Source organism: Macrotis lagotis, chromosome 1 (genome assembly GCF_037893015.1).
Source record: "Macrotis lagotis isolate mMagLag1 chromosome 1, bilby.v1.9.chrom.fasta, whole genome shotgun sequence".
NCBI classification, from domain to species: Eukaryota; Metazoa; Chordata; class Mammalia; order Peramelemorphia; family Peramelidae; genus Macrotis; species Macrotis lagotis.
The window spans coordinates 512560075-512583814 of NC_133658.1; the positions used below are offsets into that span (position 1 = coordinate 512560075).

The following is a 23740-nucleotide window of genomic DNA, read 5'->3' on the forward strand; positions in this document are numbered from 1 at the left end:
GAACAGCAGAAGGACAAATTAAATTTAATTGCAGTATTGGTTTTTCCCAGGTTTATTTTTCCCATTAGCAAGAATGAGGGGGGAACATATAGAAATGAAATTTTACCAAATACTCATTGGTAGAATGATCTCTGCCAATGGAGATCACTTGAGTTGATTCAGCCAGATTTTTTGCTTCCGAAGCAGTTTCCTGTTCTTAGAATCTATGCCCTTTTTAGTTTGCTTTTTGAAATCTTGCTTAGCTTCCAAGGTCTGTTTTTAATGCCACTTCATCAATGAAATCTTTGAAGAATCATTTATGACCCACTGAAAATAAATGATGGAGTGGGGATGAGAGAGGGGAAATCTATTGCAGGAAATGGGATGTAATGGGATTCCTTGAGCAGCATATTCCCTTGATTAAGCTACAATTCTGTGCTTTTGTACTGGCTGTCCCCATGCATGGATTGCTCTTTTTTACCTCACCTCTGTCTCCTGGCTTCCATCAAGACTTGGCTGAAAGCACACGTGTTTTAAATCAATTCTGCCTAGCTCCCCGCCCCCCCCCACCTTAGTACTATACGGGAAAAGCTGTAAACTAAGATACTTGGTAAATCATCTCTCAAGCTTGAGGGTTTTGTGAGTTATGTTAACAAAAGTAATGAGAGCAGAAAATTAAAATTAAAGAGACAGTTCTTATTAATTTCTTCCCTCAATATTGTTCAGGTTAATAGCAGTCTTGGCTACTTTAGAAATAAGATGATGTCAATATATGACAGTCTTTGTTCGAACAATGCTCATCTACAAGCCAAGTATTAGAGATATAATAACATATCTTAAATTGCAAAAGAGGCTAGCAAAGAAGATGCATTTCACAAAGAACCATCTAAAATAGTAAACAGCATTAGCTCAGCAAAACTGAATTAATAATTCCTATTATACTTAATCCAAAAGAATGAGTGAAAAACAAAGTGTTTTTAGACCGGCAAACAAGCATTGGAGTTGAATAAAACTTTCTTTCTTTTTTATTAGCCCTTTTCAGGATCAGCTGTGTAAGCAACAGAAATTATGTTCCAGGACCTTAATCCAAGTGATTTAGAACAGAGAACAATTTGAAATTGAGATTAAAGGTTTAAGTATATCTCTTCAGGCAATAAAATAGTGCTGAATGTTGATACAAACTATCACAGAATTTAAAAACTATATGGAGCTTTCTAATAAGAGGTACTCCCTTGGGGGATCTCCTGAGCTTTTCACTCCATATTAAAAGTAAACTAGGCAGAAAAAAAACAAACAACAACCTGTCACACTTGGGTTTTGTTTTGTTCTTTAACAGTAAAAACGTTTAAATATTTTCTCCCTGAAATTATATACTGCTGATTGAACATCTGGTTGAGGTATAACATAAGAAGGAAAGTAAAGCAGTCAATGATCATTTCTGATCTCATTTCAGATCCTAACTTTGTTAGCAAAGCAATTATAGTAAGGAGACCCCAAACATGAATTCTCTCGTTTTAGTCACTGGTGAGAGGAGTTATTTCTAAAAGTAAAAATTCAGATAAGTTTTATATATAAGACCAGGACCTCTAAGAAAATCAACAAAGTATTTCTTCTGTCACTCATTCCTACTTGTTTGAAATAATACTACTAGACAAGAATATTGGGGTCCCTTAACCACAACGTTCTAGGAAAAGAGGTTAATATATTCAGATTGATAGAAAGAGGAGAGAAATTATTACAAGAGATTAACTTTTTAAATTAAAGGGAGTAGAAAGTCAGTAAAACCTTTGATTTTTCCAAACCTCAGAAAGTTTTTATTGCCTTTTTTATCTTCTTTATATAGACTAACCTAGCTGGTCTGATGTCTAAATCCTAATGTTGCTGAAGTAACTGGAGTAGGAAAATCTGAGAGAGATAGCTTTGGTTTGTTTTAGGTGACAAAATCACCAGATTCTGACTCAGGGAGGTAAGAAAGGTTTAGACTTTGATTCACAGATTGCACAAAAGATTTATAAATTACTGTGGGAAAGAATCAATAGTTTTGCTTTCACAAGAGTGAGAAAGGGTATTGCCAGAAACTCTGTGAGGATAATACATTACAAAAACCAGGATCCTTGGTCTTTGTGTCAACTCAAGAGATGCCAACATGATTACTTTAAGGACAGAGTTAAGAAAAAAGGAAAAGGTTAAATAATTTTGCATAGGTTGAATAGAGAAGGAAGTAGCTGTTCTTGCTCATTAGTATATTGAGCAAGGTGGGGAGGATGTATGGGGGCTAATGTATCAATTAGATTTGTGACCCCAACCTATGATTGGTGTGAAGGAGCAGGAACCAAGCCTTTGAAAATACATATAACATCTAACATTTGGGGGTTTGGGAGCCCCTCTCCCTTGAGAGAGGTGTGTCTTTTTTAAAGATATCTTAATAAAAACCATTTTAATCACCCTGGACTAAATATTCACTAGCCATTTATAACAATTTGGGGGCTCTTGTGGGAAAGGAAAATGTAAATCTATTTTCCTGAAGAACATAAGAAAATAATGTATGCAAATGACTTGGGTTCAAGCCCACTTTCTTGGTGTTCTTTGCTAGGAAAATATCTCATAGATTCCTGGGAAGATTGGCATGGGTTTGAAGCTGAGAGTGATTAAAATGTTTGGGAGCAAGAACCTTAGTAAAAGGGTTGGGTGGCCAAAGCTGCCGTGGACTGTCTGAGAAGTCCTTCAAGAAGGAGAGGCTAGAGGATGATAGGGTGTCCCAAAGGGAGGGAGGGGGATTTGGAGTCCCTCTCAGGAAGTTCCCCAAAATCCAAAATGCGCAAAAGGGAAGGTTGCAAGCTGGGCACAGGAAGCAGGGAGCTTCATGGCCTGTAGCCAGGAGCTGGCAGCTGGTAGCTGGCAGACAGAAGGTGGAAGGAAGGAAGGAAGCCACCAATTAGATCCAATGTGAGCATGATCCCACAGGGGATATGTATGTTTAGTGTGTGTGGTGTTTCATGTGTGTTTTGTCTTGTGTGCAAGTGGTTTGTGTTAGTTATTTCTGGGTTGGGGGACTTAGCTTAAGTTTTAAACTGAACTGGGAGTTGAGCCCAGGGAGTTTGGGAAGTTAGAGAGGAGGAGGAAGGAAGATCTGCAGGTCTCAGTGTCTCCCTCATGGGGATCAGCCCCTCCCTCACTGATTCTAGCAGTAGTCAAGCTAGTGGATGGATCTGGAGAGAGAGAGAGAGAGAGAGAGAGAGAGAGAGAGAGAGAGAGAGAGAGAGAGAGAGAGAGAGAGAGGGAGGAGGGGGAGGTTCTTAAAGAGAAAAGCTGTGTGGGGGGAAAGTTTAAAAAGGAAGAGAGATAATTTTTTTTTAGTTTTTTGGGGTTTTTTTTTTTGCAAGGCAGTGGGGTTAAATGGCTTGCCCAAGGCCACACAGCTAGATAATTATTAATTGTCTGAGGTCACTTTGACCTCAGGTACATCTGACTCCAGGGCCGGTGCTCTATTCACTGCGCCACATAGCTGCCCCTACAGAGTGAGTTCTTATGTCAGAAGGTGTTCTCTTTGGGTTTATCAAAAGACAGATTATGTATAGGAGTTTCTAGCTATATAAGTGAATTGGGAATATTTTGGAGATATATCTATATGTGATTATATCTATATCTATATCTATATCTATATCTATATCTATATCTATATCTATATCATCTATCTATATCTATATCTATCCTCTATATCTATATCTAATCTATATCAACATATATCAATATCAATATCAATATCTATATCTATATCTATATCTATATCTATATCTAATCTATATCAACATATATCTATCTCTATCTCTATATCTATCTATATCATCATATATATCTATATCTAATCTATATCAACATCTATCTATATCTATATCTATATCTATATATCTATATCTATATATCTATATCTATATCTGCACCTGCATCTACACCTACATCTACACCTACATCTACATCTACATCTACATCTACATCTACATCTACATCTACAGCTACAGCTACAGCTACAGCTACATCTACAGCTACAGCTACAGCTACAGCTACAGCTACAGCTACATCTATCTATATCATCTATATCTATATCTATATCTATATCTATATCTATATCTATATCTATATCTATATCTATATCTATATCTATATCTATATCTATATCTCTGTATCTATATTTATCTATCATCATCTATATCTATATCAACATCTATCTATATCATCTATATCTATATCTATATCTATATCTATATCTATATCTATATCTATATCTATATCTATATCTATATCTATATCTATATCTATATCTATCTACCTACCTATATATTATATATGTCTATATGTCTATATGTCTGTTTATCTATCTATCCATCTATCTATCTATCTATCTATCTATCTATCTATCTATCTATCTATCTATCTATCTATATTCCAAAGCTGTAGTTTTTTGCCTTGAAGTAAAAGCACCATGTAGTATGAGAAAGATAAACACAAGATAATTTGAGGTTTTTCTGTGCAATATCCTGGACAAAGGAGATGTTTATTCGTTGTAAAATAATACTGGCTAGAAGGAGGATTCTCTAGCTAAGGGGAATCTGATACACCATCTTTATATAGAGATAGAGTAGATATGATTTCAGACAAAGGGATATCTCTAGTAAGAGATGGCAGACGAGGCCCGTAGGACCAGTCATAGTTAGAATACCTGGTTTTAGCAAAGACCCAGGAAGGATACTCAGAGCTTTAGGTAGGGGAGTCATTAATTGGCACTCCATTAAGATTATAATTAGAATTTAGTGAATTGTACTCACTGGAAGTTTTTGTTTTTGTTTTTTTTGCAAGGCAGTGGGGTTAAGTGGCTTGCCCAAGGCCATACAGCTACGTAATTATCGTGTCTGAGTCCTGATTTGAACTCAGGTACTCCTGACTCCAGGGCTGTTGCTCTATCTACTGCACCACCTAGCTACACCACTCTCACTGTTTTTAAAGTTTCTGAACTGGAATTTTGAGAATCACTCTAAGGATTTTAGAAGATAGTTGTTAGTATTGTTACATTCTGATAAAATTTGTACAGAATGGGAGGAATTAAATAACTTGGATTGTTAAATTGGTTTGATATCTTAATTAGGTGAAACAACTATTTTAGATTATGGAACTTTTAATCAATTTTCTCTTTTTATGTCAGATACCAGAATGGTCAACAAAAAAGAAATGTTATGTTCTTGGAGTCAAGGAAGCTAATGGGCTAAAGATGTCAGGTGACTGCAGCCAAAGGGGTAGCTTCTCAGTATAGCCTGAGGTTGGACCTTTTGACTTGATTTCCCCAAAATGACATTTGGATAATGTCTCACCTGGAAGAATAAATCTGGCCTAAGACATTTGATGACCTACATGACTTCTGCCTGGCCACTGAGATTCAATACTTATATCTATAAAGGAATTTTCCTTTAATGTCATGGATCTTTATAGCTACTAAGCAAACCAGAAAAAGAAGTTTAGGCGAATTGGATCTAATAGCCAGAGATAGGTCAGGTGTGTGGCTCTGACACCTGCTATCAGCTACATGTTAAGATAGGAATTAAGTTTCCTTAATTTTTATTTAGAGGGTATATTAAGGTAAGATGAAGAATGGGAAATTCTTAGGATAATTGCAGTTTCAAGGCCTAGTTTAAGGAAAAGGAAATTCCATGGTACATTTGGGGATGTTTTGGAAAAATAATTCATTTTGGTTAAGAATGTTTGAGTCATTATTGTAATGAAACCAAAGTTAAGATTGTTTTATTTTTAAACCATATTCTGGGTCCACTTTGAACTAAGATGATTGTTGAATGTATATGTTACAAGCTTAAGTCAATGTGTTAATTCTCATTGGGAGTTCACTCATGTAATAAAACACTAATGAAAGTTTATTGTGTTAAAGTGAAGTTTTTGCGTCAATATGGCAATAAGGCAAAATGTAAATTGTAATAAGCTCCAGAATCTCATTGTTTTGTGATGAACACTTGTTTTGATGTGAGTAAAATGTTAAGCAGTTTCTTTACCAGAAGACAAGGTGTCAACTAGTCACCTAAGCTGGAGAGGACTTTTTGGAACAGATTCAGAAGATGCAGAAGGACATCAGATATCTCCAGGGGAGAAGAGGAGAGGAGAGGAGAGGAGAGGAGAGAAGAGGAGAGGAGAGGAGAGGGGAGGGGAGGGGAGGGGAGGGGAGGGGAGGAGAGGAGAGGAGAGGGGAGGGGAGGGGAGGGGAGGGGAAGGGAGGAAGAGGAAGAGGAAGAGGAAGAGGAAGAGGGACACTGGACTAGTTCATTTCCACTATTTCTTGCCTATGTGTACATTGTATAGTCAGGGGATCTGTTTCTGTAACTTCCCCTTGATTCTGTATGTGTGACACCCCTACCTCTCCTCCTCCTTTTCATAAGGCAGGGTGAAGATGTTCTCTACTGAGAGAAAAGATGGGAGATTATTGGGTGGCATGATTATATCCTACATGAGTCTGTATATCCTCTCAAGGGATAGTCCTCTCTCTAATTTAGGGAGCAGGGTATTAGTATATTAGTGATGGTGGGAGGAGAATCTAGCTGACAGAAGATATTGTCCAGTTTTCTGCTATGGCTAACTTTTGGACTTGCAGTGGTCCACAGCAAGTTTGAGAATTGGCCTTGGGTACCATCCCCTTGAGTCTGGCCTAGATTCTCAGTTTCTAGTCAGAGATGCACTGTGGCACAGGATTCTGATCCAGAGGAGAGAAACACCAGTGGCATATGACTGAGTCAGTTCAGGTTTATTTTATTATTAAATATTTTTATTATAATATTGTTTACACTAATCTGGCCAAGATAGTTTCCTGGGGAGTAGCAAATTTCTGGACATGTCTAGCAGCAGTGTACATATATTCTGGACTGTACAATTTAAAGAGATAGGTGGGCTGAGACTTGTGTGAGATGTAATGATGGTACCTGAATCCCTTGTCGGGATGATTTATGATAAAGGAAATTATGATAATCACCAATCTGACAAGGGTTGGTTAGGGAGTTGTTATCTAGCAGGATGGGAGTTGGGGGCTATGGAACCCCAATTTATATCTTGATTAGATTCTAAACTGTAGTGGAAAAATTACCGATCAGACAGTTTAGGGTCCTGGACATGCTGGCTGCTTAAGGAATGCCAAGAAATCTGTTGATTAGAGAAGGAGGAGTTTGTGGTAAATTGAATCTATCAAGTGTCTGACTAAATATAGATGATAATAGGCAAGTAGTCAGGAAATAAGCAAGGACATCAAGAAGTTGATATGTGTTCCTGAACAAACTGGGTCCATGTCTCTGATAATGAGGAAGTAAGATCTTGATAGATAAAAGTCAGTAGTTATGTCAATAATAAAGATTATGATATGAAGGAGGAATTATTAGGAAGGTGTGGAAAGCACAATTGATAAGAAGAAAAAAAGAGGGAAATTGTGGGAAAGAATCAAGTGTTTTGCTTTCACAAAGATGAGAAAGGGTATTGCCAGAAACTCACAGTTGTCTGTGAGGCTAATACATTACAAAAACCAGCATGCCTGGTCTTTGTGGCAACTCAAGGGATACCAATCTGTTTACAGGAAGGACAGAGTTAAGACAGAAAGAAAAGGCGAAATAAGTTTATAACTTTGCATAGGTTGAATGAGAGTCTGAAAGGAAAGGCAGGAAAGCACTTTATGGAGAGGGAGAGGGAGAGGGAGAGGGAGAGGGAGAGGGAGAGGGAGAGGGGAGAGGGAGAGGGAGAGGGAGAGGGAGAGGGAGAGGGAGAGGGAGAGGGAGAGGGAGAGGGAGAGGGAGAGGGAGAGGGAAAGCCAATTTCAAGTTGGGGCTAGGTTCTTTAATAAGGAAAAGAAAATGAGTTTCTAAGAGGATAATAAGTCACAAGTTAGGTGCTTGAACAAGGTAAAGAAACTGAGTTTTTAAGAAAATAATAAAGTTAAAGAAGAGACAGCTGAGGATGGAATAGATAAGACAATTAATAAAGGGATAAAAGGAAGGGGAAAGGAAGCAGCCAAGAGATGGTGACTGAGCTTAGAACAACTTGGATCCAGCAGCATGGAGCTGGGATCAGATCACCTGGATCCATCAGCATGGAGCTGAGATTACATAGATTTGGCATGGAGAAAGGAAATGGCCCTGCTAAGTCACATAGGAGAAAAGGGAGGGCCAGAGGGTTGGACTCTTTAAATACACTTTAGTTGTGGAAGGAACAAGTTTAAGAAATGGTTATATATCTGGCAGCAGGTAGTATCCACTGCCTATACTCCATATACCACAGTTTATTAAGCCATTACCCAATTGATGGACATTCAATTTCCAATATTTTTGCCACCACAAACAGGGTTGCTATGAATATTTTTGTACAGGTGATGTTTTTACCCTTTTTCATAATCTCTTCAGGGTATAGAACCAGTACTGGTATTGCTGGATCAAAGGGTATGCACATCTTTGTTGCCGTTTGAGCATAATTCCAAATTGCTCTCCAGAAAGGTTGGATGAGTTCACAGCTCCTCCAACAATATATTAGTGTCCCAGATTTCCCACATCCCTTCTAACATTGATCATTGCCCTTTCTGGTCATATTGACAAGTCTGAGAGGTGAGAGGTGATACTTCAGAGATGCTTTAATTTGCATTTCTCTAATAATTAGTGATTTTAGTGCAATTTTTCATATTACTATGAATTGCTTTGATTTTCTCATCTGCAAATTGCCTTTGCATATCCTTTGACCATTTGTCAATTAGGGAATGGCTTGTATTTTTTTGAAAATTTCATTCAATTCTCTGTATATCTTAGAAATGAGTCCTTTGTCACAAATACTAGCTGTAAAAATTGTTTCCCAATTTACAACATTTCTTTTGATCTTGGTTAGTGGTTTTTGTCTGTGCAAAAGCTTTTTAATTTAATGTAATCAGAATTGTCTAGTTTATTTATTTTTTATTTTTTGCAAGGCAAATAGGGTTAAGTGGCTTGCCCAAGGCCACACAGCTAGGTAATTATTAAGTGTCTGAGACCAGATTTGAACCCAGGTAGTCCTGACTCCAGGGTCGGTGCTTTATTCACTACGCCACCTAGCTGCCCCTGTCTAGTTTATTTTTAATGGGGTTCTCCGTCACTTCCTTGGTCATAAACTGCTTCTCTTTCCATAGATCTGACAGGTAAACTATTCCTTGATCTCCTAGTTTGCTTATAATATTGTATTTTATGTCTAGATCCTGTCTCCATTTTGATCTTATCTTGGTATAGGGTGTGAGGTATTGGTCTAATCCAAGTTTCTTCCATACTAGTTTCCAATTTTCCCAACAGTTTTTTATCTAAGAGAGAGTTTTTATCCCAATAGTTCTTTGAGATTATCAAACAGCAGATTACTATAATCAATTCCTGCTATTGCTCCTAGTCTATTCTACTGATCCATCACTTTATTTCTTAGCCAATACCAGACAGTTTTCATGACTGATCTTTATAATATAATTTTAGATCTGGTAGGGCTAAGCCACTTTCTTATACTTTTTTTTCATTAAATCCCTGGAGATTATTGACTTTTTATTTCTCCATATGAATTTACTTACAATTTTTTCTAACTCATTAAAGTAATTTTTTAGAAATTTTGATTGGTAGGGCACTAAACAGGTAGTTTAGTTTTGGTAGAATTGTCATATTTATTATATTTCCTTGGCCTATCCTTGAGCAGTTGATATATGCCTAGTTATTTAAATCAGATTTTATTTGTTTGAGAAGTGTTTTGTAATTGTTTTCAAAAATTTTCTGAGTCTGCCTTGACAGATAGACTCCCAGGTATTTTATATTGTCTGAGGTTACTTTGAATGGGATTTCTCTTTCTAGCTCTTTCTGCTGCATCTTGCTAGTCATATATAGAAATCTTGAGGATTTATGAAAGTTTATTTTATATCCTGTGACTTTGCTAAAGTTGCTAATTATTTATAGTAGTATTTTAGATGATTTTTTGGGATTTTCTAGGTATACTATCATGTCATTTGCAAAGAGTGAGAGTTTTATTTCTTCCTTCACTATTCTAATTCCTTTGATGTCTTTTTCTGAAGCTAACATTTTACTGAAGCTAACATTTCTAATATGATATTGAATAATAGTGATCTTATTATGAATGCCTCTAGACTCTCCCCATTGAAAATAATGCTTGTTGATGGTTTCAGATAGATACCATCTATTATTCTAAGGAACAGTCCATTTATTCCTACACTGTCTAGTGTTTTTAGTAGGAATGGGTGCTGTATTTTGTCAAAAGCTTTTTCAGCATGTATTGATATAATCATGATTTCTGTTAGGTTTGTTATTGATATAATTAATTATACTGACAGGTTTCCAATATTGAACCAACCCTGCATTCCTGGGATAAATCCTACTTGGTCAAAATTTATTATCCAAGTGATAATTTGTTGTAGTCATTTTGCTAATATTTTACTTAAGATTTTTGCATCTATATTCATCAGGGAGATAGGTCTATAATTTTCTTTGTTTTAACTCTTCCTGGTTTATGTATCAGCACCATATTGGTGTCATAGAAAGAGTCTTCTGTTTTTGCAAAGTTTATATAGAATTGGAACCAGTTGTTCCTTAATTGTTTGATAGAATTCACTTGTGAATCCATCAGGTCCTGGAGATTTTTTATTAGGGATTTCAATAATGGCTTGCTGAATTTCTTTTTCTGAGATAGGGTTATTTAGATATTTAATTTCCTTTTCATTTAACCTGGGCAACTTATATCTTTATAAATATTCATCCATTTCATTTAGATTATCAAATTTATTAGCATAGAGTTGGGCAAAATAATCCTGAATTATTAGTTTAATTTCCTCCTCATTGGTGGTGAGTTCACCTTTTTCATTTATGATACTAGCAATTTGGCTTTCTTCTTTCTTTTTTTTAAATCAAATTGACCAAAGGTTTATCAATTTCATTGTTTTTTCATAAAACAAGTTCTTGGTTTTATTTATTAGTTCTATGGTTTTCTTGCTTTCGATTTTATTAATTTCTCCTTTAATTTTTAGAATTTCTAATTTGGTATTTATTTGGGAATTTTTAATTTGTTCTTTCTCTAATTTTTTAGTTGCATATTTAGTTCATTGATTTCCTCTTTCTCTAATTTATTCATATAAGCATTTAAAGATATAATGTATTCCCTGAAAGCCACTTTGAGTGTACCCCATAGGTTTTGGTATGTTGTCCCATTATTGTCATTCTCTAGCATGAAATGGTTAATTATTTCAATAATTTGTTGTTTGATCCACTCATTCTTTAAAATGAGGTTATTTAGCTTCCAATTAGTTTTGTGTCTATATCTCCCTGGCCCAATATTACATATGATTTTTATTTCATTATGATCTGAGAAAGATGTATTCACTATTTCTGCCTTTCTGCAACTGACTATTAGGTTTTTATGCCCTAGTACATGGTCAATTTTTGTGAAAGTGCCATGTACTGCAGAAATGAAAGTGTATTCCTTTCCATCCCCATTCAATTTCCTTCATAAGTCTATCATGACATCTAACAATCTATTTACCTTCTTAACTTCCTTCTTGCTTATTTTATGGCTAGATTTATCTAAATCTGAGAGCAGAAGGTTGAGTTCTCCCACTAGTAGAGTTTTGCTTTCTATATCTTCTGTTAACTCCTTCAACTTCTCCTCTAAGAAATTGGATGCTCTACCATTGGGTGCATACATATTTAGTATTGAAATTACTTTATTGTCTACTGTATCCTTTAGGAGGATATATTTTTCTTCCTTATCTTTTTTAGTGATATCTATTTTTGCAGCTGCTTTGTCTGAGATAAGAATTGCTACCCCTTCTTTTTTCACTTCAGGTGAAACAAAATATATTTTTGCTTCAACCTTTTACCTTTACTCTATATGTATCTCTCTGCTTAAAATGAGTTTCTTGTAGCAGCATATTGTAGGATTCTGGTTTTTAATCCAGTCTGCTATTCGCTTATGCTTTAAGGGAGAATTCATCCCATTCACATTCAAGGTTATAATTATTAACTCTTTATTGCCCTCCATGTTATCTTCCCTCTGTTTGTATTTTTCCTCTTTTTTCCCTTTATCCATATTCCCTGGTATTTTGTTTCTGAAAATGATCACATTCAGCGTGTTTTCCCTCTTATATCAACCCTGCTCCCTTTGCTTTCCCCTTTCCCTTTGTCCCTTCCTCCTTTCCTTCCTTCTGTTGGTTCCCCCTTTCCTCCCCATCCCCTTTTCACCCTTTAACACTTTAAAAGTAAGATAAGTTTCTTAACTTGAGTGTATGTTAACTTTAAGCCAATCTAATGAGAGTAAGGTTCAGGCAGTTCTCACCTCCTCCCTTATTCCCCTCTATTGCAATAAGTCCTTTGTACCTCTTATTGTAATGAAATGTACCCCATTCAGTATTCTCCATCCTCTCATCTCTTTACTGTCCTCCTCCTCCTTTGACAGGAGGTATTGTTTTTAAATCATTCTATCTGAGTCACAGAAAGGTCATGAGTGTCCATCACCTCTGCCTAAGTATATTCTCTTTATTAGAATTACAATTATTGAGTTATTAGAGTCTTTCTCCCAGGTAAGCTTATAGCAAGTTTCATCTTATTGGAATGCAGTTTCTTGAATAAGATGTGAGTATTCATCTCTTCTAGCTAATTAAATTCTTTCTAATAGAGTTACAGTTGTCTAGAATTATTAGTCTTTCTCCCAGGTAGGGGATATAGTCAGTTTCATCTTATTTGATAACAGTTTTTTTCTCCCTCTCCCTCCCCCATTTTATCTTACCTTTTCATGTGTCTCTTGAGTCTTCTTTTTGAAGTCCAAATTTTCTATTATGCTCTGGTCTTTTCATCAGGAAAAGTTGGAAGTCTCATATTTCATTAAGTGTCCATCTTTTGCCCCAGAAGAGAGGGCTCAGTTTTGCCAGATAATGTATTTTTTCTTAGGTTTTTGCAAGGCAAATGGGGTTAAGTGGCTTGCCCAAGGCCACACAGCTAGGTAATTATTAAGTGTCTGAGACTGGATTTGAACCCAGGTACTCCTGACTCCAGGGCTGGTGCTTTATCCGCTGTGCCACCTAGCCGCCCCTTGGATAATGGATTCTTGACTGCATTCCAAGCTCCCTTGCTTTTCTGAATATTGCATTCCATATCTTTCGATCCCTTAATGTTGATGCTGTGTAATCCTGACTGTGGCTCCTTGATATCTAAATTATCTGTTTCTGGCTACTTCCAGGATTTTCTCTTTTATCTGATAGCTCTGGAATTTGGCTATATCATTCCTTGGTGTTTTCATTTTGGGATCCCATTCCAGAGGGGATCAATATATTCTTTTAATAGCTATTTTGCCCTCTTCCATGATATCAGGGCAATTTTCCATTACTAAATCCTGTAATATGCAAGCCACCTTAACCCCACTGCCCTTCAAAAACCAAAAGAAAAAAGAAAAAAAAGACCTAAAATAAAATAAAATAGTAACAATAGTAGGGGTGGCTGGGTGGCAGACAGAGCATTTACCTGTGAGCCAGGATCACCTGGCCTCAGACACACAATGATCACCCTGCTATGCGGCCCCAGGCAGGCCACCCAGCCCCATTTGCCCTGCACCCTACCCCAAATAATAATAATAATAAAAAATGTGCTTGAGTCTTTGTTCCAACACCAACAACTCTGTTTTGGGTGGATCACATTCTTTATGATAAGTCCATGGCAAAAGTTACTTCCATATTTTTCCACCATTGCCATTGCAATTTTCCTGTAGTAATTCTTTGAAAATGATGTCAAGGCTCTTTTCCTGATCATGACTTTCAAGTATCCCAATAATTTTTAAATTATCTTTCCTAAGTCTGTTTTCCATGTCAGTTGTTTTTTCAATGAGATATTTCACATTTTCTTCTAATTTTTTATTTTTTTGGTTTTGAGGTATTGATTCCCGATTTCTGGTAAATTCATCAATCTCCCTGAATTCTCTTCTTTGTCTGAAGGATTTATTCTCCTCAGAGAGCTTTCTTATCTCTTTTTCCATCTGGCCAATTTGAGCAATTGAAGTTTTGAGAGAATTGTTTTCTTTTCCCATTTGTCTGATTGTATTTTCCTAGGATTTGTTTTCTTGTTGTAAGGTGTTAATCTTCTCTTGCATTTTTTTTCTCAAATTTTCCAAATTTTCAAATTGATTTTTAAACTCCTTCCTGATTTTTTTTTGAGGCTGGGAAACATCTTTATTAGCAACCAGGGCACAGACATGAGGGAAAGGGTGGGCGAGACTACAAACTAAAAACCAACAGCTAGTAAGGAGCCCCACAGGCCCAGAGGGCTTGATTCTGGGGTCCTCACAGACTTCCCAGCAACAGACAGAAACACCTGGGCATCTGTCCTGGGGAGGAAGTGGTGGTTCTCTTGTTCCAGGAAGTGGAAGGGTGTATGGTGCATCATTATGAGTGATGGGGTAAGGGGATAAAGTAAGGGGGAAATCCATCACCGCCCAAGGCCACCACCCCCATGAAGATCCAAAACCAAATGAAGGACTGAGCCCCCTTGGATCTTGTAATCAGCAGCTGTCTTCTCATCATTCATCTGTTTGCCATTGTAAATGAGTCCCTGCTGCTGTGGAGGAATTCCTTCTTTGTCTTCTACTTGCTCTTTGATTCGTTCCACCTTATCTGTGGGTTCAATGTCGATCTCAATTTCCTTTCCTGTCAGTGTCTTCACTTTGATCAGCATCTTCCCCCAGTAGCCAAGCCTCTTCTCCTTCCTGATTTCTTCAAGGAAGTCTTTCTGTGCTGGTGACTAAATAATGTTCTCCTCAGAGGTTCTATGTCTCTTTGAGTTAGGGTCTTTTCCTTCTAGTATTTTTTTCTATGCCCCCCCCACTTCTGGCCTTTCTTCATTTTCCTAAGATCTTGTGTTGGGGGTGAAGCTGGTTTACAGAGGTTTGGTGTTGGGATCCCTAGAAGCTTTACTCACTGGGTTTAGTAACTCCACGTGGGCCAGCCAGTAGGGGGATGCTAAAGGCTTTGTTCAATGAATGTAATATCTCCTCCTGGCCAGTAGGGGTGTTAGAGGTTTGAATTTATCTCTAGCCCTTCCAGTAAGTCTCAGACCATCAGTCCCACTGCCCCATCTCCACTTTCTGGTTGCTTTTTGGAGCGGTTCCCAAAGCAAAAGCCTCTGGGCCTGATCTTAGGCTATTCCGACTCTCACCCTGCCCCCACTGGCTGTCTGCTCTCTGTGCTGGGCACACCCAGGATCCCTGAAGACAGACCTTGAGGTAGGTGTTGTTCTCCTAGCTTCTCTTTCTTGATTTTGTGGATCAGATTTCCATTAAGAAGTTTATTTCATATTATATATGAAGGAAGATCAGGAAACCTTAGTACAGGGCGTGGCTTCCCTTGGACATCTTCTTTTCTCTATCCTGTCTGGAAGTGTATGATTCTCTTTTTTAAAGAGATTTCTTTCAAAAAGAAAATATCAATGGTAGCTAGGTAGTATAGCAGGTAGAACACCTGTCCTGGAATCAGGAGGATCTGAGTTCAAATGTGCCATAGACACTTACCACTTTTGTGATCCTGGGCAAGTGAATTAACCCCTAAAAAATAAAAGAAAGTAATAGGCTGTACCACACAGTATATATTTGAATATATGTGTACCTATATGATAGGGTTCCTTCATCTCTCCCTCTGATGATGGAGGGTGACCATTATTTATGGAGGTGGCCTAGGGCAAACACTTTTCTTTCATCAGTACCAGAACACAAATTCCAGATTCCGTCTGACTAGGGCAGAGAATTATGGCATTAAAATGTCTCTCATTTGGTACACTGCTTTTGAATGTAGCCTACAGTCATAAGCTGTTGGTTGTAGTAGGGAAACTGTTATATATCACTAAGATTGTGTTCTAGTAAAACATCCATTACCTTTCAGATAAACTCCCAACCCATGCTGACCTCATGATTTAATTCCAATATCAATCTCCCAGCAAACAGATAAATATGACAAAAATGTTCAATGCTGAAAATCATATAGAAAGATGGAAACACTACTACCTTTGCTGGAGTTGTGAATTGGTACAACCAGTCTGGAAAATAATTTGAAATTAAGTGAAGAAACGTGTGTGTGTGTGTGTGTGTGTGTGTGTGTGTGTGTGTGTATAAATTATGTGAAAATATATCTCTATCTCTATCATCTATCTCTTTATCTCTATATCAATCTATATTATATATCTATATCTAATATATATCTTTATCTCTGTCTCTATCTCTATCTCTCTATCTCTATCTCTGTCTATCTTTATATAATTATCTCTCTCTCTCTCTATATATATATATATATATATGTATATATATATATATGTATATATATATATGTATATACACATATGCCCTTTGACCAAGGAATCTCACTACTAAGCTTATACTTTAAGGAAGTCAGTGAAAATAAAAAAGGTCCTTTACCCTAGGTAATTATATAATGAACTTTTAATATCTACATGATTTCCTCTCCACCTTTAGGGAGTTTATTTTAACTTAGGTATTTATAGATACAGTCATAATCCTCTAATTATGTAAGATAGGCTCTCTGTGTAATTTGACATTTATATCTATCTCTAGAGAACTTCTGGTCCCTCTTGTGATTGAGGAAGAATTCAGTTTATTAGCAACTTCTTGTTAATGAAATAACGGAGATTGGAAGAAAGGAAGGTAAAGAAATAATCATTTATTACTTAAGTAATTTGATAGTCAAAGGGAACACAAATTTTATTTCGTTTCTTCACATAATTCCAAATTACTTTTCCAACTGATTGGACCAATTTACAACTCTATCAACAATATAAGTCTTTCTGTCTTCCCACAAGATTTCCTACTTTGATCATCTTTGTTATATATATTTGCCCATTTTCTGGGAGATTGATATTAGAATAAAATCATGAGTCAGGCATGGCTAAATAGTTTATCTGAGAGGTAATGGATATCTTACTAGAATGCTATCTCAAAGGGTGAGTGATATATAACAGCCTCCCACCACCAACCAAAAGTTGTAATGTATACCTATGATGTGCCAATCATTGTGGTAAGCACTTCACAAATATATTATTTGGTCTTCATATCAATCCTGGGAATTTTGTGTAAATATTACTATCCCCATTTTATAGTTGAGAAAACTGAGAAAAACAGACATTAAAGTGACCTGCCTTGGGTGACACATCAAATTATATTATGCTTGTGAATAGAAAGATAAGGGAGCAGAAGTTGGGTAGAGAAACAAGAATCTTCCTTGAAATCTTCCTTCTCTGTCCCACTCAGCCTTACTTTTTGTTTTTCAGGAGTGTGCTCCAACTTCTCAAGTTACTGTCTTGTAAACTTGATAATTTATAGATGACCCTTGGGGTATGGCTAAATTTTCTCAGCCTAGTCAAACATTCTTTTACAATTGTTTACTGTTATTCTTCTTTAAATTGTTTATAATTCTAGTTGGGACTTTTTAAAATTAATCTAAGTCTTTTGATAGAAGCTGATTAATAAGTATCTTAACATTTTAAGTAGGGAAAAGTTGAGTAAATCACCTTACCTTTATCGAGTAAAGAACTAGAGACAAAAATAGATGCCCATAGTTGGGGCATGGTTAAGCAGATGATGGTACAAGAATAATGGAACATTGTTGTTCTATAAGGAATAATATATATATATATATATATATATATATATATATATATATACACACACACACACATATATATATTATATATATATATATGTATGTATGTATGTATGTATGTATGTATGTATAGAAAGTGTGGTAAGCAGAATCAGGATAATAATATACATAACAAAAACTAACAAGGTTAAAAATGCTGGTTTTATCAATATGCCTCCAAACTCTGGCCAGAGCCTCATAGGTCATATAACACCTTCTATTCATTCTTTCCTTTCCTTTCCTTTGCTTTCCTTTGCTTTCCTTTGCTTTCCTTTGCTTTCCTTTGCTTTCCTCCTCTCCTCTCCTCTCCTCTCCTCTCCTCTCCTCTCCTCTCCTCTCCTCTCCTCTCCTCTCCTCTCCTCTCCTCTCCTCTCCTCTCCTCTCCTCTCCTCTCCTCTCCTCTCCTCTCCTCTCATTTCCTTGCATTTTTCTTTCTCTGTCCTTTCTCTATCTCTTTTTTGTGTATCTATCATCTATCTATCTATCTATCTATCTATCTATCTATCTATCTATCTATCTATCTATCTATCTATCTATCATCTATCTATCTCTATCTGTCTATCTATCTGGGATAAAAATCCACTTAAAATATATAGAGACTCCTCTGAGCCAAAAAAAAAATCATTTTGGCTTTTCCTGAGAAAAGGGCACACTCCAGGTCTCACAAAGGTAGTGAAGATCTAGGAGCTCCCCTGAACTGACAGTCAAGTAAGATTGCATGGCCTAAAGCAACCCCTCTTCCTTCCTATCATCCCTCTCACTGGTTAATCTTCAGAGTTCATTCTACTTGTGAAAATCTACCCCAGCAACAAAGAATGAAAGGTTTTCATAAAATATTACCTCACCATCCAGATGGTGAGAATGACCTTCAGGATTATCACTATCTTATTGAAGTAATGCAACTTGAATTGGGACACAAGGTCTAGGAATACTCTACTTATCAAACAATAGGAATCTTATGAGCTTCGTTGGAATGCAAGGTTTTTCTCATGGGAACAATCTACTGTTCTCCCAGTTAAGATAGTTTTATCATCAAATAGGTGACTAACTAAAAACGCAAGGTCTCTCTGGAAATAGTCTACTGCCCCCCCCCCAACAGAATTGGGGGGGGGTTCCTGGCTTGGAATACAAGGTCTCTCTCCCTTTTTCTTCTAAAAATAGTCTAAGAGTAATAGTCTCTTTGTTTTAATTATTTTTAACCCTGAGAGGACTTAACTAGGAATATTATTTCTTAAGAGGGAATATCCCACTTATATCTATCTAAAGATAATTTTATATTTCTTGATCTATCATGTACACCTTTCAATGACAGAGTCTGGCTAACAGGTATCTATTGTTTATTATAAATATGAATTTTTATAATGCCCCTTTCACATTTAAAAGTAGAAAGATAGAAAGTAGTGACTTGCAAGAAGTTGATAAACATTGTTGACTTACTATTTTTTAAACTTTAAAATGGTCCATTAATGATACTAAGTTTGCTTTTTCCATTCATGCAGTGAGCTTTTGAGAGCCCCAAATTAACCATTCTCTCACAGTCAGAGATCCTGAAATTTTACCCTAAAGAGAATTAATCTCATTCCTTACAGAGATATGCCCAAATGTTAGTAAACTAGCATTTTTTAGGTTGTAGTATTTTCCTGGGACTGTGCTGTGGGTATGAGTGTGAAATATGTCCTCCAGACAAAACACTATGACATGTGATAACTGAAAACAAGCACTGGTTATAAGTTATCACTTCACCTTGCTCACCAAGTAGCAGGACAAGTTGAGCAGTAGGCAAGAAGACTGACATGTATGCAGATATATGAAGAATATCAGTGATAAATGTTAACTATTTTGATACTATTTTAAACCAGAGCCAATATCACCAGTATGTTTTGCACTTCATGCTTCTTTCTCTTTTGTATTTTTTGGATTGGACCAAGTTCCAGTATAAAGGGGATATTTTTAAAGGGTCATATTTTTTTTCTCCCTTTCATTAAATAGTAGTGAATTCTCAACCTCCTTTCACATAAGTCCCCAAATTCCAACAATAGCAACAACTTCATAGCTGTTATTTTATTTTAATGCTCACTGATTCATACTAATAAATATTTTAAGCATTTAAAAATGCTTGACTTAGGCAGAAATTAATATTTTTTTCTATCACATAAGAAGTTAAATCATGTTTTCCTTGAATAAATGTGAAGGAAAAATATTGTTATTCTTTAATATTTAACAAAAATGGTATTCTTTTTTTCTAAACCTTTTAAAATGCATCTATTGCTATTTAATTTATAGATCCTTAATGTTGATTATTGTTCTAATACTGAGGCAATTTAATATTTTATGTCAATATTTAATAATTATAGTGGTCTAGCTTTTCTGTTTATTTTTAAGAGATTTAGAAAACAGAATCATATTTACTTTATAGAAAATAATTAGGTGGTAAATTGGTCCTTATTTGGAGCCAAGTTTGTTCTTTGTATTTTGGCAACATTCTTTTCAATTTCTTAAAATATTTTTACTTAAAGTTTTGAGTTAAAATTTTTATCTCTTCCCCTCCCCAAATATAGGTTATACATGTGCAATTATATAAACATTTCAATAATAATCTTGTATAAGAAGACTAAATAAAAGAAAAAAAGAAAGTGAATAATAACATGCTTTTGTCTATATTCCATCAATATTGGTTCTTTCTCTGGAGACAGTATACTTAGTCATGAGTCCTTTGGGATTGTCTCGGATCAATGTATTGCTGAGAATAGCTAAGTCATTCACAATTCTTAATCACACATTATTGCTGTTCCTGTGTACTGTATTACTCTCAATCTGCTTACTTCACCATTCATCAATTTTTATAAGTCTTTCTAGGTTTTTCTGAAATCAGCCTGATTGTCATTTTTAATAGCACAATAATAATATTCATTAAAATCATATTCCACAGCTTGATTAGCCATTCCCCAATTGATGGACATACCTTTGGTTTACTATTCTTAGCTATCACAAAAATAAGTGCTACAAATATTTATGTACAGATAAGTCCTTCCCCTTTTTTGGGATGTCTTTGAGATAAAAACTTAGCAATGCCATTGAGGGATCAAAGGGTATACACAGGAAAACCAATCATTTTTTAAAAAGAATTTTAATACATTTCTTCAGACTTATGGTAAAACAACAAAAATTTTCAATTAATTTCATGAAGTCATAAATGACCAATTCTGGTTTCAAAGAAGCCCCATCTTCTTTACAGATCTTTTTTTTCTCTCTTTGCCTTTTCCCTTAAGAAATAAGGTGATTAGGGCAGCTAGGTTGGTGCAGTGGATAAAGCACTGGCCCTGGAGTCATGACTACTAGAAGGACATATTCTTCTTTTCCAACTCATATATTTAAGATCATATATTTAGTTACAAAAGGATTTGGAACTTGTTAAATAAAGGGGACTGGACTAGGTAATTTAGAGATGAAATGACTCCCCCCCCCCCCCAGGTTTTCTAGCGTTGATGAATGTTGTAACTTTGTGGTCTGGGAAAAGTTTTGCAAAATGTGCTCTCAAATTAATTTGAGAGAATCTTAATGGGGTGGGAGTGAGGGAATCCCAGAATACCATGAGGTTAAGAGAAATACATTGTCATTCCCAAAGATATTAAAAGGGAAGAGGGAGGACCTATCTATACAACAAATATATATAGCAGCTATTTCTGTGATGGCAAAGGACTAGAAATTGAAGTGATACCCATCAATCGTGGAATGGCTGAACAAGCTGTTTGTTATATATGATCATGATGGAGTAGTATTGTGCCATAAAAAATTGATCAGTAGAATAGGTTCAGACAAACCTGGGAAGATATACATGAACTGGTGCAAAGAGAAGTGAGCAGAACTAGAACACTATATAAAGTAATAGCATCATAATGATCAGTTGTGAATTACTTGGCTATTCTGAGCAATGCATTGATCCAAGACAATTCCAATTGTAAAGAAAAGTGTTATCTACTTCTAGAGGAAGAACTGACTGAAGCTAAATACTGTTTGAAGCATAATATTTTCATTTTCTGAATTTTTTTTGAGTTTTTTTCCCTTTCTGTCTGTGTCTTCTTTTACAACATGACCAAAATGGTAATTTGTTTTGCATCAGTGAACATGTATAATCTATAACAAATTGCTTCCTGTCTCAGGGGGGGAGGTGGGGGAGGGAGAGAGAAAAGGACTTGGAAAATGAATGCTAAAATATCTTTATATGTAAATGGGGGAAAATAAATATTATTTTTTAAAAGAAAGATAAGAAAAGAAAAAGTCGACAAAGAAATTTACCTGAGATATGAATACTGAAGATGTATATCATCTGATTACTTATTCTAAATCATTTATTCTTGCTAGTTAGGTACTAAATTCAGTTCTTTTACTAAAGTATAAGTATTACCAATGGACTTTAAATTCAGAAAAATAGGGGCAAAGCCTCTGTTGCCAATTACAAATTAAGGTCTCAAGTCCATGTCCTCTAATTCCTTAATACCTTTTTGCCATTGAAGAGATTAATTCCTTTTGCTGCTGTTTTCCTGTTTCAATGTAGGAAAAAGCTAATCCTAAGGTGCCTAGTAAAATACTTATAATAAAAATAGCCTCTAATATAAATCTTCTTGGTTTGTTTGAGGTTTTTTTTTTTGGTTACTGTTCTTTTTGGAGATTTGGCATCATCCTATAAAGATAAAATTATGACAGCATTGGGAATCTTGAGTTCTGGTCCCAGTTGCCACTTTGGGGAGATTATTTCCCCTCTCTGGGCCTCAGTTTCCTGACCAGTTAAGTGAGAGACCTAGATTTAAGCTACTGAGATTTCTTCAGCCTGAGAGATGCTTCTCTCACTATTCACAGGGTGTGGGACTGTGATGCTATTGGGATTTTTTTTTTTATATTCTTGATTTGATTCTGTTAGAGTGGTGGTCTGAGATTCCCAGTTATATTGCTATAATTCTTTTCTGGGTTAGGGTCTTATCCAGAGATACATATACTATAATTTATTGTTGAATTGAATTGAATGTTCCTTGCTACAAAAACTAAGCCTGTGTCCAGAAGAAGCCAACCATGTATAACTTGGAAAAAAAGATTTAGGGAGAGGGGAAAATGGAAGGAAGTATCTAAACATTTAAGTTATAAGCATCCCAAGCCCATATAGCTATATTCTTCCCAGCTCAAATCTTTAGTTAGCCTACTCAACAGTGAGACCTGATTATGTCAAACTACTTTTTCCTCTATCCATATACAAGTCTACTTCAAAGCCAACTCCACACTGGGGTAAAGGCCACAGGTCCACTTGCCTTGTCATTTCTCCCAAAATGCAATATGAAAGTTGACTGAAAGGCAAGAGGTCATAGTGATTCAAAGTCAGTTCCTATAGCAACTAGAAAGTACTTCTTTCTTTTAGAGCCTGAACAGCCTGACAATATTTTTCCTCAAATAGAAAATGGCATATTGTTTAGGTGGCATATATGGTAAGACAGTCAGCAATGCTCTTTTTCTCACATTAAACTTAGTTTGTACAATGTGCAAATACAAAGATTGCAAAATGTCTTGAATGCATCCTTAAGTAGCAATAGGACAGAATATAGGGATTTTATACTCATATAACCTTGAGAGTTACCGTATAACTGAAAATAAGTAACTTAGGAAAATGGTCAGGTGATCTGCATCTGAGACTTGAGTACCATCAAATGAGGTTAAGCCTCTAAATGCTTTCTGGTGATTATGACCCTCTTTCCCCCCCTTTTTTTGCAAGGTAATGTGGTTAAGTGACTTGCCCAAGGTCATACAGGTAATCATTAAGTCTGGATTTGAACTCAGGTACTTCTGACTCCAGGGCTGATACTCTATCCAATGCCCCTGATTATGACCCTTTGCGGCAGAAGAATAAACTATTTAAAGGATTGAGCTTCAAATGCTTCATAGTTATAATCTTAACTGAGAACTCCTACCTGTAAGTGCTTTGATTTTATTTTTTGCTATTCTTATAAATGCAACTGCCATGGATACCATCATGAACCAAAATAAACCCTAATAGGAGAG

At 35.9% G+C, this 23740-nt stretch overlaps 1 long non-coding RNA gene and 1 pseudogene across 2 annotated transcripts in view; one reads left to right on the forward strand and one right to left on the reverse strand.

The window, feature by feature from the left end:
- Window positions 1-7086: 7086 nt before the first annotated feature.
- The window catches only part of LOC141520806 (uncharacterized), a 60454-nt gene continuing 43800 nt past the window's right edge, over window positions 7087-23740 (forward strand). Inside the window, exons 1-2 of one of the 2 annotated variants that reach the window (XR_012477747.1) lie at window positions 7087-7195; window positions 16612-16701. This is a non-coding gene — a long non-coding RNA (uncharacterized LOC141520806). The other variant, XR_012477748.1, reaches the window with a different exon arrangement.
- Window positions 14337-14728, reverse strand: LOC141520800 (ubiquitin-like protein NEDD8 pseudogene; annotated as a pseudogene).